This window comes from Alexandromys fortis, unplaced genomic scaffold, assembly GCF_014885135.2.
Source record: "Alexandromys fortis isolate MF-2015 unplaced genomic scaffold, M_Fortis_MF-2015_v1.1 scaffold_3, whole genome shotgun sequence".
Taxonomy (NCBI): domain Eukaryota; kingdom Metazoa; phylum Chordata; class Mammalia; order Rodentia; family Cricetidae; genus Alexandromys; species Alexandromys fortis.
Genome location: NW_026067909.1, coordinates 27,685,106 through 27,691,191, shown reverse-complemented (window position 1 = coordinate 27,691,191; position 6,086 = coordinate 27,685,106).

Here is a 6,086-nt window from a genome sequence, read left to right as displayed (position 1 = left end):
GACCTTCCTGCAGTTCCAGAGGCCTGGGCATAGTATTCCCAATGCCCTTAAAATACAGAAACAAAACTAGACTGATATCTTTGAAGACTTGAGTACTCTAATGTTGAGACCAATTACCATGTTTGGTCACAACCTTTGCATGGGGCTCTGCCAGGAATATCAGCAGTTCCTTTTTGGCCGCAGCTGCTTGTTTCTCTGTATGTCATCTAGTTTGGCTCTCGCCCATCTTCCTGGGCTTCCCAGCTTGTACAGAAAGGCTTGGGCACTCGCGTTGAGCCTTCTTGCCTTTGAATGAATTTGCTTTCTGGAGAAAACGTTTGCCACACGGCTCTGCCAAACAGGCCCTGTTAAAGGGTCCACACAGCCCCCTTCAGAACTTTCTCCGGTGGGCTGTTGGAAGATGGGGAACTCTGCCTGATTCTCTCATTTCACCCTGCAAATCGTAATTTTTCTGTAGGCAATGACACCGCTGGCCTCCACTCATTGTGCGGCCCATTCTTGTGTGGCCACTTCCTCCCAAGCAGAGTGCTTCAGGGTGAAAGCAACTCTGCCGGCTCCACTAATATGAAAGGCTGTGGCCAGCGCACCACATGAAGAAACAACATCTTACCACTGTGCAGTCAATTTCCTGCACATCTCAAGGGTTTTTTTTTCTTGGTTGACAATTCACTCTCTAATTCTCTGGTAGCTTTCAAAGGCAGAGCTCACAACCAAATTACTACCCATGATTATGGGCAAAACATCACGTAACCAAGCATGTTATTAGCTCCAGTGTTTAGGATACAGCTGTGGACAATTTAAAGCTGTGGATTTTCAGAGTTTTTTTTTTTTTTTAAGCTCTGAGACTTTTTATTTTTATTTTTTTCAAATAAAACTAAGTGTGGTACCAACATACTAAATATGATCAGGAAAAGCAGCCCAATGCGGTACGGCGGGGCACTCTCCTTCTATGGTGGCTCTGTGCCAACTCGGAAACGCCATCCTATAGAAAGCACCCATCTCAGGGTTGTAGGGCTCTGGACTTTGGCTTCTTCACCTTCTTGCTAAGTTGGGATCTATCCCACAGAGGGGCTGTATGCCAGGAGCAGGTGGGAAAGGAACAGCGTCCAACAGAGCAGAAGCCAGCCAGGAGTGGGGAAGGATAAAAGTCTCTGAGCTGGCGATGACCAGAAAGTGTCTGGCAGTCTTTAGCCTTGTCTTTTACTTAAGACATAATCTCTCTATGTAGCCTTGGCCGGCCTGCAACTCAGACATTTGCCTGCCTCTGCCTCCTAAGCGCCAGAGCTAGGTGTGTGCACTACCACACCAGGTATGTTTGGTAATCTTACGCATTGTTGTTCCCTTAGAGATGAGAGGTCAGGACCTCGGCTGGAAAGGGCTTAGCGAGTTTCAATGGTCAGGATGCTCCTGTCGCTCTCAATAGCGTTCAAACAAGAGGACGGAGTTCCCAGGCTCAAGTGTCAACGGGACACAGGAATGCAGCCTGACCTTCCACTTCTTTCCCTAAAGACGAGCAACACCTTGGTCTCAGCTGAAGACCTGACCAACTGTTGTGTCCCTGACATCAGAATGAACTAAAAGGTCATCTTTGACCTGCCCCTATGCAATCCTCACAAACACAGAGCCTGAGCACACAGAACATTCCTGGATCAAGAATCAGGACTGGTTGGGCATGGTAGCGCGTGTCTTTCATCCCAGCACTGGGGAGGCAAAGGCAGGCAGATCTCTGAGTCTGAGGCCAGTCCCGTCTACAGAGTGAGTTCCAGGACAGCCGGGGCAACACAGAGGAACCCTGTCTTGAAAAAAAGGTCAGAAATGTAGTGTATCTGCTGGGGTGACAATAGCTGGGGTGACAACCGGTCTCACTGACCACCATACCTCAATGTACCATTTGGATGATACCTTGCCCCTTTCACAACTACAGGGGTCTTGAGAACATCTCTGACCCAAGGACAGTCACAGAGTTTTCTCCTGAACACAAACCTCTGTTTGTCCTGAGAAAAGGACTTTAAGAACTTAACATTCACAAAGTGGCCAGTGGCGGGGAAGGGTGAGACATCCCCATCAGAGACAACAGCACTGTTTGGAAATCCAGGGTAGCTGTGTAGACCAACCAGCTGCAGCTGCAAGCCAAACATAACCGGTTCTTATCTGAGGTCACAGTGACTTCCACTTCGACCCAAGCTGTGTCACTATCAAGGTTCGCAGAGAGTCATCGTAGGAAGTTCTGGGCCCCTTGGAATTCTTCAGCCAGGAAGTAAGCTTAAATATCTTAGAAACCATGCCCAGTTTGCCTGGAGTATTGGAAAATGCATCGCTAGAAATCTGAATGTTTCCACTGGGCAGTGTGGTACCTATTTTAGGGGGAGGGGAGGAGGTACCTGTCATCTGTGTTTGACCCCGAATGAAAACAGACTGGGCATTGCCTTCTTCCATGAGTAGGCCTCTCCAGTCTGTCTCCACTCACGGGAGGCTGCTCAAGACAGAACTTAATGATTCTGTAGTCTATGAAAAATTCAAGGGCATGGGGCTTCTTCCATGTCTGAAGACAGTACTAGGAGAGCCACTTGGAACTCCTTAGCCCCCCCCCAGGTGAGCCTCTTACCCCAGTTCTATGAAGACCATTCCCAACCGCTGTGCAGGGTTGAGGAGAGTGCCCACCATCCTAGGTTTGGGGCCAAGCATGCGTGAGTCAGGATTACTAATTCAAAGGCCAATTAGGGTTTCAGAGAGATAGTTCTGGTTTATCCCAGATCATTCTGATGGTTCTGTCACCTTCAACCCAGGGAAAGGGCAGAGTGGGGTCCTAAGGAAGAGGGAGAGAGGTCTAGGGGATGAGAGGCTCTGAGAATCGGGCAAATGCACAGAAACGGACTGAACAGAGAGAACAGAGACTCAGGCTTGCCACAAAGAAGGAGTGGCCAACGTCACAGATAGAGAGACCTGGCTCCTGCTAAACCCAGAGGCCAGAACTCTGATGTCCTCCTCCCCCTGGGGCATTTTCCTGATGGGAAATGAGGTAAGGCTGTGCTGAGAACCTATGTGTGCTCCTCAGCATCTTCCCCCTTGGTCCATACCCTTCACAGGACTGATTACATCCGCTGACAAAAGTTCCCATGGGCTAGGATGAGGTAAGCTGGAACTTAAAATAGCACCCAGAGTGGCCTCTTAGAACACAAACACTCCACTTGGGAGACCAGTGCTTCTTAGACTCCCCCCCTCCACAAACACGCCCTCTGTGTGTTTTTCCAGCCTCTATGCTAGCTTAAGGATCTACTTCAAAACATACTTCATCTACTACACAAGGAACAGTTAAAGAGACAGACGGCTTAGCCCAATGGTTCTCAACCTGTGGGTCACAACCCCCACGGATACCCTGCCTATCAGATACTTACGTTACGGTTCCTAACAGTCGCAAAATTACACTCATGAAGTAGTGAGATAATTTTATGGTTGGGGGTCCCCATAGCGTGACGAACCGTATTAAAGGGCTGCCGCATTGGGAAGGCTGCGAACCGCTGGCTTAGTCCACGGAAGGAGACCAGAGAAGGAAGGCTGAACCCCACGACTGCCTCCAAATGCTGTCAGGGCCACCTGGGTGGAAGGGCACCTGCGCGCACCTGCGTTTTTCTGGGGTAATAATAGGTAAAATTAGAAAGTCGATTTTAGCTCATTGGTTTGTGTTTCCAAGTCTAAGTCGACACTAAATTGAATATGCTTCTTTTGATAGGCCAAGTTCCACAATGATTTTTGGTAGGCAATTTACCTATCAAAAATCTAAATCAAGAGGATGGAAGTGGATGGCAACCGGGCCCTGCGTCCTTCAGTTCTGAGATCTTGAGGACACTTTCCTTTGGATGGACTTCACGCTGTGATCTTATGCAGGTCCCTGACACCTCTAAGAGTGTCTCCTCTGTCTTACTGTAAAGGACACCAGGGCCCAAAGATGAGTGATTTCCCCAAGGGCATCAGGGCAGAGCGGAGGGGTGAGATGTGGATCTGGACTTCTTTGCTGCATACTCTGCCAAGATACATTTTGCCTGTCAATCAAAACTGAGCTGAGCACCTGGTCCCCAGCACTCTGCTGATAAACGGTTTTGAGCCCCAGGAGGAAGAAATTGTGTCGTTCCCGCCAGTGTGAGTAAAATTGGCCCAGGCTTGCAAAGCACAATTTATATACATTCTGAGACTCCCAGTGGTTCCTGAGGATCCCCAGTGCTGTTGCTATGTCTCCTGGCCTCCACTGCAGGCACGCAGATTCCCCATAAGGAAATCTACTTGCAGCCTGGTGTTAGCTAGTCACCCCAGGCAGGCTAGTCACCGTTAGACTGGGAGACAGTTCCCTCCAGGACAGAAAGTGATTACAGTGACGGCTGCCACCAGGGACAGAGCCATCTAGTGACGTTGCCTTCCTGAGACATAGAGCCATCCTATGACTCCTGCCGCCTGAGAGATAACACTAGCCCTCTGTCCCTGTGAAAACCCTCCCCTGTCCCTGGGACGCCTCTACCTGAGAATCACAGTCTCAGACACTGCTCCTCCAGAAGACTGAAGTGCTTGCTCACTCACCAGAAAGACTCAGTCTTCCTGAGTTTTGATTTTCTTGTCAGTTGGAAGAAGGGGGTTACCCCATCTTCTGCTGGGTTTTCTCCTTTCTCTAGAGAGGAAAGACACGCTGCCAAAAATACTTACAAACCACTTCCTTGTGTTTACGGTGGAGAAAAGGTTTATTTATTTTACAATTGCATCGGACTGGTAGCCAGGGACAGTGGTGCTAAGAGGCTAGGGCCTTGTGCCCTCCCTAGGGTGCTGAAGAGTTTTCTGCAAGGATTCCCAGGCTTAGCCCTTGCCTCTGAAACACACACACACATCCTGTGTAGCCCGCAGCCCCCTGCAGAGCCTCCCCTGCAGCACCTCCCCTGCCAGGCCATTGAGACAGCACCAGGCCTCACCCTAGGTGCCAAGGCGGCTCCTCACCCAGCCACCACTGTCCCGGGCTTAAGGAGCAGGAACATTACCAATAGTCTTGCTTCTCCTCCAGGAACTGGCTGCTCTGTGTAGATGCCCCGTTCAGCCCACATCCCTATCCAGGAGACACCCTCCCCTGCAGAAGAGGAACAGGGACGAAAAGGGCAAGTGTGTGTGTTGGGGTGGAGCTGGGAGGATGGCTTTAAAACCCCAGGCATGCTGCTGTTGTTCAACTCTAACATCTTCCATATTCTTCAGCCAGATAATAAAAGAAACCAGGGTGGAGACCCCTAGCAGGGAGACTGCAAAACAACATGGACATGGATACAGAACCAAAACTTTCCCACACCATGGCCTCTGAGGTCTTGGCAAAATAGCCCCAGCTGTCAGGTGTGTACTGCTTTTCAGCAAAAGCAAACTTGGTTCAAATTCACTGCCTGACTTGGCCTGGTTCAGGTGATGAAGGACGAGGGAATTCTCCCTAACAGATGCCTTTCCTGGAGCCTTAGTGGCCTGGACACCGTCTGCTGTTTTTTTCTGCATGTGTTCTACGCTATAGATGTTCTGGGATTTCCAGAGCCAGGAAAGCTAGGGATGCTCCAGAAAGGCATCTGTGGCCATGACCAGAAACTGGGAACCAGGATGCTGAAGAAGTCTGCTTTGTGTGAAAGTCTGCCCTATGACAGGGTACGGGGACATTTTGTATGTCACTTGAATGACATAAGCTCTGGGATAGAGAGGTGTCCTGGAACAGGGCTGATTATAAACAGCATTGCAGAGAATGTGCTCATCGAATAGCTTTTAAAAATTAGTCATACAAAAGTGGCAAAAAAATTTTCCCGTTTCTCAGTGTGGTGGTGCACATCTTTAATCCCAGCACCTAGAAGGTACAGGCAGGGGGATCTCTATGAGTTCCAGGCCAGCCAAGGCTACCTAGTGAGACCCGGTCTCAAACAAAAATCACTTCCCTCCCATCTGCTCAAGTCAACTTTTCCACAATGACTCTGGATTGGTTCTGGGTCGTACCTTAGACAGGATGGTTTTCCACCTGCTCTGATGGCAGCCGCATACCATTCCCAGTGGACCCAGTGCACAGGCCACACGTCTCCTGCCACAAT